The sequence below is a fragment of the Sapajus apella genome, unplaced genomic scaffold, assembly GCF_009761245.1.
Source record: "Sapajus apella isolate SASKATOON/1434 unplaced genomic scaffold, GSC_monkey_1.0 scaffold2, whole genome shotgun sequence".
Classification (NCBI taxonomy): Eukaryota; Metazoa; Chordata; class Mammalia; order Primates; family Cebidae; genus Sapajus; species Sapajus apella.
In genome coordinates this window covers 21849629-21862983 of record NW_022436942.1, presented here as the reverse complement: position 1 = coordinate 21862983, position 13355 = coordinate 21849629, and positions in this window count along the sequence as shown.

The window sequence follows — 13355 nt, the reverse complement described above, 5'->3', positions numbered from 1 at the left end:
TTTAGTCAGGACACCTGGGTCCAAGATTCAGCTCTGCCAGGGACTCACTCTGTGGTCTTCAATCAGCAACCCCTGCCCCTCCCCTTCCTGGCCACCCCTCTGGGCCTCATCCTTTTTCTCAGCCGGGAGAGGGAGAGTCCAGATGGATCTCCAAGGATCTCTAGGACTCCTGTTCCAGGAGCTGACACCCTCTTGGAACAGAGTTGGAAAACTTCTTGGGAGATTTTTATTTCAAGAAGAACAGCATCAGGCTGCTTGTTCTCAAACTTCACAACCAGCTGGGGAGTGCATTTGAATCCCCTTTCCTCTCCGTTTAGTAGGCCTGGGATGCAGCCCAGGAACCCACATTTAAAACCAGCATCCAGGGCAGTTCCGATGCAGAGGTGCCAAGAACAGGACTACCCTAGGCAGACAGAATGGCTTCTACACAAAAGCTCAAACTTCTTTGCTGGTAAGGATTTTGGGAGGTAGAGAGTCTACCGTTTTGCTTGTGTGAGTGTGTGAGTGTATGTGTGTATGTGTGTGTGTGTCTGTGAGTGTGTGTGAGTGTGAGAGTGTGTGACAGAGTGAGAGAGAGAAAGATGGGGGGACATCACCATGGAGGCTCCTGCCCTAGGGCAGTGGGGCTGGAGAAGAGAAGGGGAAAAAGGAGACCAACATCCTGTGATGTCTGACTTTGAGCCAGGTGCCGGATTATTTAATTCTCATAATAATCTACAGGGTAGTATTGATAGTCTCTGACAGATTGGGAAAACTGAGGCTCAGAAAGGTTAAGTAAATTTACCAGTGACATAATGGCAACTGGCATGGCTGGGATTTGAACCTGGAACTACTTGGCTTTGATTCCCATGTTCTTCCCATAATGTCCCACCCACACCAAGCATCACTAGAGTCAACGTCACAGTACAGCAGCCATAAAATCCTTGGCGTCCCGGTGGAACTCCATTTCACACATTCTGTGCAGTTTCCCACATAGCCATTGACTATTCTAGGAAATCAATGTTTCTGCCTCCAACCACTTCCCAAACTTCATTTCATCCCGTTACTAGAATAGGGAGGAAAAAAAGCCATCAACAGGGGAGCTCAGTAGGTAACACAGCCAGAGGGAGCAGGTCCACATTAGACATGGAAGAGTCATTAGAGAAGGGGGTCAGGAGAGAGCCAGCAGAGGGGAGATAACTGCAGAGAGGTTCCACTGCCGTGGGACCCTGGTGCAGGTGGGGAGGGCAAGCAGCTTCTGTCTTGTTCCCAGTCCGGATCTAGTAGTTCTGAGTGAGTCTCTCTTCCCTTCTTCAGGGTCCATTGCTGTCATGTCCGTTCCAGCTATATTCAGTTTCTCTGAAGGAAGCTCTGAGCCAGACTTGGCTCAGCCTGGATAGTCTGTGGAAACACTCTCTCCATCTGGAAGATGGGGCCTTGGGAGTGTTACCCACGTGGGCCGGCTGCTCAGTGTCCCACATACAGCCCCGTGAGCCGGTTGGAAGTGGGTGAGTGGCCGTGGGTATGGAGCTGGATGGGCTGCAGTTCCTGGCATTCCTCATGATCACTCACCCATCCATGGGTAGGCTTTTTCCTTTCCTCTTAAAGCCCTTAGGAGCCACCCGTCAAATTACATAAGCAATTCTCAAATTGAATGCTTTGTGTCAAGAGCTAGCTCTGGTCTGCGGGGTTATATTCCAGTGTGAGGACTGCAAGCTGTGAGAAGGGGCCACAGAAAATCAGGATGGTTGGATGGTAGACACCCTGAAGGTCAAGGCGCCGTCCTTCCCACTTGCACATCAGGAGATGAAATGCAAATGGCAGACACACAGTCAGAGTTTGGAGGTTGTTCTTGGGGAAGACTGGAGATCAAAACATTTTGGAATTCTGAATCTGGAAGGAATCATGTGACTTGCGAATCCACAGAGAGGACTCTAAGTAAGGGAAAACCATTACAGGTTGTGGTTGTGAGCCATCATGGTCACATCTATGTGTTAGGGAGACTTGTATTCCCACGAATTCTCTCGTGGGGGTGGAGAGGAGGGTTTAACACTGGGGGCCCTTGTTTAGGGATGTACTGACTTCATAACATAGATTTCAAATGCAACCCAGAGCACCCAGTTTCCTACATAGCCTCAGGTAGGATGCTTTTACTTGGGAATAATGAACCATCCAATTCAGTTGGCTCAAACAATAAAAAAGGCATTATCTCATGATGGAAGAACATTAGAGGCAGGCTTGGTTAATGCAGCAGCTCAATGAATTCCCAAAGGATTTAGATTCTTTCCATTTCTCCATCTTACTCTTCTCTGTCCAAGAGCCTGTTCTTCTGGCTACCTCTCTTCAGGTAGCAAGCTGGCTGCTGCCACACCAGGTATCACATCCACACAATCTCCAGAGGCAGAAAAATGACCCTTCTCCTCCTGTGTGTGTTACCTTTTAAGATCCAGGGAGTCCTTTCTTGGGAGTCTTGATAGTATACTCTCTCTGTCTCATTAGCCAGAATAGCATCAAGTGTCTTTGCATGACATGTCAACTAGGCTTTGGCAAAGGCAGTGGGACCACTTTGATTGGCTCTGGCTGATTGTGATTCATCTCCTGATGGGGCCTCCCTGCCCAGAAACACACGGCCATGAGAAAGGGGCATAGGGAATAAAATCAATCTGTCCACAAGGAGGAAGGGAGGTGTGGTTGTTAAAAAGGCCAACCAACAGCGCTTAATGGGCATATTCAACAATCTGAACCCTGGCTTCAAATATGTAGTGGTTTTATTTTCCTTTAATTTCTGCCTTAAAAATGCTCCAGGGAACCTCCCTTTCTAATCCTTTGATAATATCTCAGGTATATTCTATGGGTAAGTCCAATTTAACATTTCAATTTCACATCCAATTCAACACTCACTTTCTCCACTTCCTTTTTCTTCCTTCTGGTCCATTCTCTGCTCCTCTCAGCATGTTTAAGTAAGGAGAGACAATCAATAAAAAGAAATAAACATCCTTATCTGATTGCTCTCAGACTCCTCTCGGCTTGCTTCTCAGGCCAAGACTGGCTGATCACGTCCTCTGTGTGGCAAGAGGCCAAATGATGGCCATCTCAAGGAAAGGGTGCATATGTGAGTTTTTGGGGCAACTGTGGTACCTCCCTACTGAACAGTTTTCTCTTTCAACGACCCTAAAAGGCCATTTGGCAGTCCACCCTATATCTTCTCAAATCAGGGGTCCACTTGTCAAACGACTGCCTCTTTTGGGTGGGATGCCAACAAGATGGCTGAAGCCACAAGATCCGTTTAATCTGAAGGAAGCTCCTACCTGCTTTCCATACCAACCGGTATGAAAGGCTGCTCATCACGCTCCCTGCCCCCCTCTAGTTCTCTGTATTTTCCCTCTGTTCCAGCAGGCACAGAGGGCAGATCAGCAAGTCTGCTGTGCAAGCAGGTGTTGAATTTGGAATGAGATTTCATTCTTCCTTTTGGCAGGCACCAAGCCCTTGCTACTTGGCTTGAGGGTGGAGGGAAGGCATGACAACTCATGACCCTGATAAATCTCCTATGTTTTCATCCTCATTCCTGTTCTTAAAACATGCTGGGGAGTAGGAGGATGGTGACAGGACCAATTCTATGACTTCTGAATCAATCCTGGGTGATGCCTCTGGTGTCTCCTTGTTGGCTTTCTGTAGGTTACAGAGCACTCAGCACTTACTGTTTGCAACTTGTAGCTATAATTACAACAGCGATTTTATTCAGCATATTTCCAAGTCACTCCCCCACCCCAGCCTTTCAAGTAGCTGGGAATAAAGGTGTATACCACCATGCCTAACTAATTAAAAACATGTTTTTTGGGGGTAGCGACAGGTTTCTTCATGTTTTCCAGGCTGGTCTTGAACTCCCAAAAACACATGGCCATGAGGCCTCCAGCTACCCTCTCACCTTGGCCTCCCAAAGCATTGGGATTAGAAGTGTGATGCCTATGCCTGGCTTCATTCAGCATCTTATTTTAGGTGTCTGCTACAGTTTCACTTTTGGCTGTCCATCATTTATAAACACTGTTCATCACATATACATATTTAAAATTTTTTGTGCTAGATAAAACACATTGCCTCCTTCTCTAAAAGAAGATACCCAAAGCTTCTCATCTATTTGCTGTGCCTAATTGCAGATCCAATCTCAAGTCGAGTTGTAATTCCTCGATGTCCTATGACCTATGTTTAAAAGATTCTGAAACATCCAGTATACAATAGTGGAGAAGGAAGACTGTAACTAATTGAAAAGTTCCATCAAAAAAGGAATGATGGGAAATTTCTCCAGTAGCCAGTGATTCAAATAGATATTCTGCTGGGCAGAAATAGTAAGGATGCCCTGCCTGGCATTGAATTAGTACCCTTCGTTGGCCAATTTGGCAGCCCTCATCTGTTTTCTGGGAGGATCTACTTTGTCTATTGTCCTTGAGGGCCCTTATCTCTAGGGTGGACATTGAACAGAATGCCTTTAAGGAGACTTACTTCACTTTACAGCCAAGCCTATTAAAGGATTGGTTGGATTTGTTTAGGCCAATTCCTACCAAACTCACTCTATCTAAATCAGGCTTTCACCTAAGCCATCCCACGGAAATTGCTCTTGTCAAGATAGCCATATTGCTAATTCTACTAGTCAGTCCTTAGATCTCTTTACCTATCGGGAGCATTTGACACAGTTCATCACCTCATCTCCTTGGAAATACATTTTTTCCCTTTGGCTTCAAGGATACCACATTTTTCTGGCTTTCTACATCACCGGCTGCTGTTGCTTTGCTGTTTTTTTTTTTTTTTTTTTTCTGACTTTCTCCAACCTCTAGGTATTGAAGGAAACATTGTTCTCTTTCTATTTATAGTTCTTTGAACATTTCATTCAATTTCATAACTTTAAATCCTACCTGTGTATTAATTGGTCTTAAATGTGTAACTTCCAGCCTAAACCTCTCCCTTCAACACCAGCAAAGCAAGTGGAAAAAATTGCTGAAATACTGGTGGGAATGCCCCATATCTGTCTTTCTTCTCTAAAAAGACAAGCACCTCATGTTGCTGTGTCCCTTTGGTATTCTTCCTCCACATCTTGTCATGTTAATATTTTCTAGAATTTTAGTTTTGTGATGTTATAGATTTAGTTCAATGATATTCTCTTCTTCCTTTTTCCTTTCTTTCATTTTTTAGATAATTATTATTGTCATTTCCCATATCTTTTGAGGCATCTTTCTAGATTGATTTATCTGAATACTTCTATGGTTGTTTTTTAAGAAAAACTTTTTGTGGCAAACTTTTTGAGTGTGGTTTTATTACCACTACCATTTAAATGATAATATCATCTTTAAAAATATGAATGTTGAATTATTGCCAAAGTCCTTTGGAGCATTGTGAGGATATAACATATGCTTTTTATTTGCTAAATATATATGCACACACATACACACACACACACACATATATAATGTGCATACACATATATATTTGTTAACCATATATATAGTATATACAATTATATTTATACATTTCCTAATAACAAACTGTTCCTTCACTCCTGGCATGGATTCTACTTGCTGCTAGATTTTATTGATAGTATCTCATTTAGAATTTTGCCTTAGTGTTTGATCTGTTGACTTCAATATGTATTTGGAAGGGTTCCTCCCCTCTGTATTCTGGAACAGTTTAGTGAAATTGGGTTCCTTAAAGGGACAGAGAATTCACTTGTAAAATTCTCTGAGTCTGTTACTTTCTGGTGTGATAGTGCTTGATATTTTCTGTGTCTTGTATCGTAACTTACCTGTTTGTAGTTTATCTTGTCCAGGGTCAGTTTTCTTGGATATTTTTTCTAGAAAATAATTCAATTCACACATGCTTAAAAATTGACTTACTCAAGTTTAAGCAAAATAATCTTTTCATTATTTGAATTTCCTTTTTACCTTTGTAATGTCCCCGTTCTCAGTTCTTACCCTGGTTTCTCCCATGCCTACCTTTTTTAGCTGTTTTTTAAAGTTAGATAATAGCTTTTACTTTACATAAATAATTAGCTCTGGATATTTTAAATTTAGATTCTATAATTTTCCTGTTTAGTTATTTTCTGCTTTCACTAATTTATTGTTTATGATTTTATTAAATTTAGTTCATTCTTTTGAGTTGGGTGTTTAAGTAATTTTTAAACTTTTTTGATTAATGTTAATATTTAAGACTGAAATTTCTTATGCACATTGTTTTAGCTGTATCTCATAGATTTTAATACATAGTATTTTCATTATTGCTATATTTTAGATAGCAATTTCGGTTTTGTTTTTTTCTTTGAATCAATAATTAAGAAGGTTATAAATTCTCACGTGGATAAGATTTTAAAATTACCTAGTTCTGCTCTTAATTTCTAGTTTTATTGTGTTATTATTGGGGAATGTTCATTTGTATCACTTTTGCACTTTTGAGTTTATTCAAGTATTAGTTGAGAGTGTAGACTCTGGATATAGACTGCCTGTGTTCAAATCCTGGTTTTACCATGTATCAGCTGCACGACCTCAGGCATCTTGTTCAACCTCTCTGTGTCTCAAGTTTTATCGTGGGGTTGTTATGGGGATTAAAAGAATTAAGATCTACAAAGTACTTATGAATAGTACCTGGTACATTTTAAAGTTTCATAGATATGTTAACCATTATTCTTATAGTTGTTTATCATATAATTTTTGATGCATTTTTCACAAGTTTCTGAAATGAAAGGATATTCTTGTTTTTCAGGAGTATTAAATTAATTCTATTTTGCTGTTTAGGTTACTGGGATACTCTGCAGTCAAACTTTTCTTGTTTATTTGACCGTTATGGCCTGAGACAGGTGAATTAGAGCCTGTCCATCTATGAATCTCTTTGCATTTCCTGAAGTTTTGGTGCTCTTTAAAAGGTGCAGAAATCTTTGTGTCTGTTTTTAGTGTGGAGTGCAACCTTTATTCTTATAAATACTCTTCCTCATCTCATGTAATATGTTTACTCTGAAATAAATATTGACTGATATTAAGATCAATATTCTGCTTTTTTCATTTGCTTAGTGGGTTTTTGCTCATCTTTTGACTTTTAATCTTTCTGAGTTACTTAAATATTCTTTTTCTATTGACTTTTTTGGTAATTCCTACCAACAAGGAGATTTCATCATAACCTCAATGCAATCATTAGAATTAGGAAATTAATATTTGATACACTACTGATACCTTATAACCATCTCAATCACACACTCCATTTAGCTAGTTCCCGTTGTTTCAATAATGACCCCATGACAGAAGGATCCAGTCCCAGGTTATGCATAGCATTTAGTTGTCACAGTTCCTCAGTCTTTCCATGATTTTCATGACATTGCCACTTTTGAGGATTATAGACCAGTTATTGTGTAGAGTGTCCCCAATTTGGGTTCGTGTTATGTTCCTCAGGATTAAATTTCAGGGTCTTCACTTTTGGAGGGAATATCAAGAAGCCATGCTGCATTCTCCGCATTACATTCTGTCACGTGATGCATGATTTTGATTTATCCAGTTTCTGTGCTGTTACTGACTAAGGCGATGTCTGCCAGGTGTCTCCACTGTGATGTTACTCTTTTTCTTCTAGTGTAATTAATAAATATTTTGTGGAAAGTTACTTTGAAACTATGTGAGTATCCTTTTCCTTATCAAATTTTTACCAATTAGTTTTAGTGCTCATTGATACTTCCTGGTTGAATTATTACCCTGATGGTTGCTGAATTGTGATTTTCCACTTCAATCATTCCTTCTGAATTCATTAGTTTCCATTCTACTGTAAGAAAAACCTTTCTCACATTCCCATTTATTTATCCATTCATTTTTGTTTAATCAATATGGACTCATGGCTTCCTATTTATTCAATGATTTATAATCTTCCTTTCTTTTCCTTCCTTTTTTCTTTTCCTTTTTTCCTCCTTTTTCTTTTCCTCTCTCCCTCTCCTCTCCTCTCCTCTCCTCTCCTCTCCTCTCCTCTCCTCTCCTCTCCTCTTCTCTCCTCGCCTCTCCTCTCCTCTCCTCTCCCCTCCTCTCCTTCTCTCTCTCTCTCTCTCTTCTGTTATGATCTTTTTCCTTCCCACTGAATTTTGTTAGCCTGGGATAATTCAATATTGGGATTAAGGTAAACCTTCTATTAGATTTTGTATTCTTTTGATATGTCTCCATCATTTTCGGAGCATTTTATTACTTTCTGGCACAACAAGTTGTTCCAGCCTTATCATGTACTTTCTCTGCCCTACCCCTGGTATTAGCCATTTCTCCAAAGATCCCTGTTCTCTTAATAGTTTTTGGAAAAGAAGATATAGGCTCTACATATGCTCATTGTTCTTAGGCTGTTACTGCTTCCAGGTCTCCCAGTGGTCAAGCTAGGAAATATATCTATGTATTTATATATGTATGTATGTATGTATGTATCTATGTATCTATGTATCTATGTGCATTCCTATGAATAAATTATATATGTCCATTTACATTTATATGTATTTCTACATCTATTTATATATCAAAGGCCATGAGTTCTTACCATTACCTCCAGTTCCAATATAGCACCACATTGTTCAGGCTCAGTCAACCTACACCACCAAGACCCCCTCACCCTGTTTGAGCTGCAACCCCCATATCAGGCTGGATGAGTGCCCTTCTCATCCTGCTCAGGCCCTGACGCCCCATGCCAGGTCACCACTCCCTTTCACCCCCTGTGCCCCTGGTAGATGCCCTCCTCATCTCCTGTTCCAGCACCCTGTTCTGGCTTCCCTGTAATCCCCTACTCCCTGCTCATGCAGATGCCTGCCTTGCTCAGCTCTGCCTACTGGCTTTTAAGCTGAATTATTCAAAAAGTAAGGCAAGAATATAGGCAGGCAGGAAGGGAGGCAAAGTAAAGCAGTTCCATTGTTCTTGGTGTATAATATTTTTGAATCCATTGTTTATAGTTTGGTTTTGCTTTATGATCTGATCTGAGACTCTTGCTTTTTATGACATGAATCTGTCCTGTTTTTGTTTGTTCATATGAAAGGCATGTTTGTACTAGTTACATCTTCTTAATGCCATCCTTTTATTTTAACAATTTGAAGTTTATATTTTGGTATATGATATGTGTTTTTTTCTTTTTATATATAGTTCTGATAATATGAAAGATTTATAGTTTGTTTATAGTCCTATTGATTATATTCATAGTCATAACTTCAAATTATGTACGCAAATCTTTATTTATTCAGAGTGGACTCCTTCTACTACCAACTATTAAAATAGTAAACTTCTACTTTCTCCTTTCCCTCTCCTTTTCATCTGGTTTTCATGGATTATATTATTATGAATTCTTCTAGTGATATACTTTATGTATTGATTATTTGATTTAGCACATTAAAATATTTTTTGATCCTTCAACTATAAAAGTTGTAAAGTCTACCTATTTATATGAATTCCCTCTTTCTCTTCCATTTGTATGCTGATTTTTTGTTACATTCTCATAGTTTATAACATTTACCCCCTGCTCTGTAACCATAATTTCTGCAGCAGTTTTAGCTTTGTCCTGCATTAAAATGGATTTAGCAGTCATCGCTAATACTTTTACCTCATTTTCTCCATTTATCTCTTGGCTGGCTGAAGTTTATCTTCTAATGGTTTTTAAAAAGGGCTCATAGAATGGCGTTTCTTCAATTGCTGCATGCTTGAAAGTATCTGTCTATTGTCTTAGCCTGGCAAAATAGTTTGACTTAAGACAAAATGCTTGGATATCACCTTTCTTTTACCAGAGGGCTCTGTGGGAATTTCTCCATGGTCTTTTGATGTTGAAGTCAGAAGCCAGCCTGATTTAATTTTTTTTTTCCTTCAATCCGTGTGTTGATAGTTTTGCCTGGTTGCCCAGGTGATTCTTTCTTTATCTTTGAAGATCAGGAACTCTATTAGGCCAGTTCTTACAACTGATCTTTTTGAATCAGTCTTTTCTTCCAATCGGCAGATTCAAGTTATTTTTTTAAATTAAAATTTTTGGTTGTGGTAAAATACACATAACAGAAAATCTAGCAGCTTAACCATTAAGTGTACAGTTCAATGGTGTTAAATATAATCATGTTGTTGTATAACCAATCTCCAGAACTTTTGCATCCTGAAAAACTGAAATTACATTTATTAAACAGTAAGTGTTTAATAAATGTAATTTATTAAATTACATTTTTTCCTTGTAAAAAAATGGATGTTTTTTCCTTGTTTTCCCCTGCCCTTTGCTAGATTCAAGTTTTCTTCCATCTCTTTCCCTCCCTCCTTCCCTTCTTCCCTTCCTTCCTTCCCCCCCTCCCTCCCCCTTCCTTCTTTCCATCCATCTTTCCTTCCTTCCTTTTCTTTTTCTTTCTTTCTATTGAAACAGAGTCACACTATGTGCAGGCTGGTATCGAACTCCTGGACTGAAGCGATCCTCCTGCCTCAGCCTTCAGAGTCGCTGGGATTACAGGCGTGTGCCACTGCTTCTGTCTAAAATTTTATTTTTAAGGAATCTTTTTTTGCTTAAGTTCCCTGTTCCGTGAGTTTAGTTCTTTTTCAGAGGAGTCATTATACATATGGTTGCTCTGGTTACAAACAAGGTGACCTTGCTTTTGGTCTGCTGGGTGTGTCATGTACTTTAGAGAAGTCTGCGTATTGCCAGTTCTGCCCATGGTCTGTTATTATGGGATACTGTGTCAGCATCCTCCCTCCACTGGGTTCCAGTTTCACTGGAATTGGCAGAATTTCTTCAAAGAAAGTGTTATTTGGGGTTGTAAGGGCTTTCTATTTTCATCTAAGATGGAATTTACATATCTGCATTTATTTTCCTTGTAAATTCAGTTGGTTTCAGAGATAAAAAAAATTAGTAGATATATCTTTATTTCTTTAACTTACATTTAGAACTGTGTTACTGAATGTTTTCCATATTAATTTGTATATAATTTATTTAGAATGTCATCGATATCTGAATGTTAAAACTTCCGTAACCTCAGAAAGCAGGAAAACAACTGTGAACCCAGAATTAGCCCGTTTTTCATTAAATCAGTATTTTCAGTCATTTCATGAAACATTGAGTGGGAAGGGAGGTAGAAGGCTGTGCTCAGCCTTCCATCTGGTACAGATGTGTTTGTGTATGCCTTGAGTAGTTCATTCCAGTGTCCACCCTCTCCTCACAATAAAGTCACACAGTCTACAGGCCTGTGCCACAAGGGGGAGCTATCTGCTCCTTGTTTCTCATAGGCCCTTTGGATTGCTCCCATTGTCCCTGGTGTGGGAAGGGATTTCACTGGGACCGGGGTTTTCTCTGAAACAGTAGCTGAGGTTAGCTCTTGCCCCTTCATCAGGCTTTGTCATAATCACTGTGTGTCCAAAGTTACCGATTTGTGAATGTGAGATGGTTGAAGTTTTCTTTCCTTTGAGGAGGATGGACCTGGGGAATGTTGAGGGTGCTGTAGGCAGGTAATACCAGAGCCTGCATCTCCTTCATTCAGTACACAGACAACTTGTTAACCTCCTGTTACCTGCCAAGTGGTAGGCATTCTGAGATGAATTCCACCTGGACCTACTTCTGAAGCGTTGCTCTCTGGCGAAGTATTATAGCAGACATGCAGATGCATATTCTGAGAACAGAGAGGATGGAAACATTCATCTCACAGAACACAAATGAAGAGGTGGGTGGAAGTGAGTGAAGTCATTCAACATTGAACCAATGTTTCTTGGGTGCCTTCTATGTTCCAGGCACTATTCTAGGCACTGGGGATACAGAAGTAAACAAACAGACAGAAATCCCTTCAGATTTCCCCACCCAATCTCATTTTGAATTTCCGCTTGTTGTGGGAGGGGCCCGGTGGGAGGTAATTCTATCATAGGGGCAGGCCTTTCCTGTGCTGTTCTGATAATAGTGAATAAATCTTATGACATCTGAGGGTTTTAAAAAGGGAAGTTTCCCTGCACAAGCTGTCTTCTCTTCTCTGCCACCATGTGAGATGTGCCTTTCACCTCCTGCCATGATTGTTAGGCCTTCCCAGCCAAGTGGAGCTGTAAGTCCAATAAACCTCTTTCTTTTGTAAATTGCCCAGTCTCAGGTATCTCTTTAACAGCATCATGAAAATGAACCAATACAGTAAGTTGGTACTGTATTAGCACTGATTAATGCAGTAGAGTGGGGTGTTGCTGAAAAAGATACCTGAAAATGTGGAAGTGACTTTGGAACTGGGTAGCAGACAGAGGTTGGCTGTCCTGCTGGTTTTCAGACTTGCGTGTGGCCTGTAGTCCCTTTGTTTTGGCCAGTATCTCCCATTTGGAATGGCTGTATTTACCCAATGCCTGTACCCACACTGTATCTAGCAAGTAACTAACTTGCTTTTGATTTTACAAACTCATAGGTGGAAGGGACTTGCCTTGTCTCGGTTGAGACCCTGGATTGTGGACTTTTGAGTTAATGCTGAAATGAGTTAAGACTTTGGGGGACTGTTGGGGAGGCATGATTTGTTTTGAAATGCAAGGACATGAGATTTGGGAGGGGCCAGGGGCAGAATGATGTGGCTTGGTTGTGTCCCCACCCAAATCTCATCCTGAATTCCCATATGTTGTGGGAGGGACCCGGTGGGATGTAATTCAATCATGGGGGCAGATTTTTCCTGCACTGTTCTCATGATCATGAATAAATCTCATGAGATCTGATGGTTTTAAAAAGGGGAGCTTCCCCGTACAAGCTCTCTTCTCTTGTCTGCCACCATGTGAGACATGCCTTTTACCTTCTACCATGATTGTGGGGTCTTCCCAGCCATGTGGAATTGTAAGTCAAATAAACATCTTTTTATTTTTTGTAAATTGTCCAGTCTCAGGTATGTCTTTATCAGCAGTGTGAAAATGGACTAATACACCTGCCTTCCTGGCACATGCCTTCTAGTGAAGAAAACAGGCAATAAATAGTAAATTACATAGTGTATCGCATAGTGGGAAATGCTAATGATGAAAATAAAGCAGGAAAAATGCAGAGGGAAGTTGTAATTTTTGAAAGGCTGACCAGGAAAGGCCTCCCTGAAAAGGTGGCATTTGAGCAAAGATCCGAAGGAAGTGAAGGAATGAGCCATATCATTACCTGGGGAAGAGTGTTCCAGGAAGGAAAAACAAAGTCCCTGAGGCAGGAACACAACTAATGTGTTTAAGGAACAGCAAGGAGACTAGTGCAAATGGAGCAGAGTGAAAGGGGACAGTACTGGGGAGGGGTCCAGAGAAGAAATGGTAGGTAGATTCAAGAGGGTCTTGCAGGTCATGGTAAAGACCATCTTTTTCTCTGAGTGACATGGGAAGCCTTTGGAGGGTTCTCAGCAGAGTGGGGTTATGAAGTAACATGAACTGTCATTTTATAAGGGCTGCTGTGTTGGG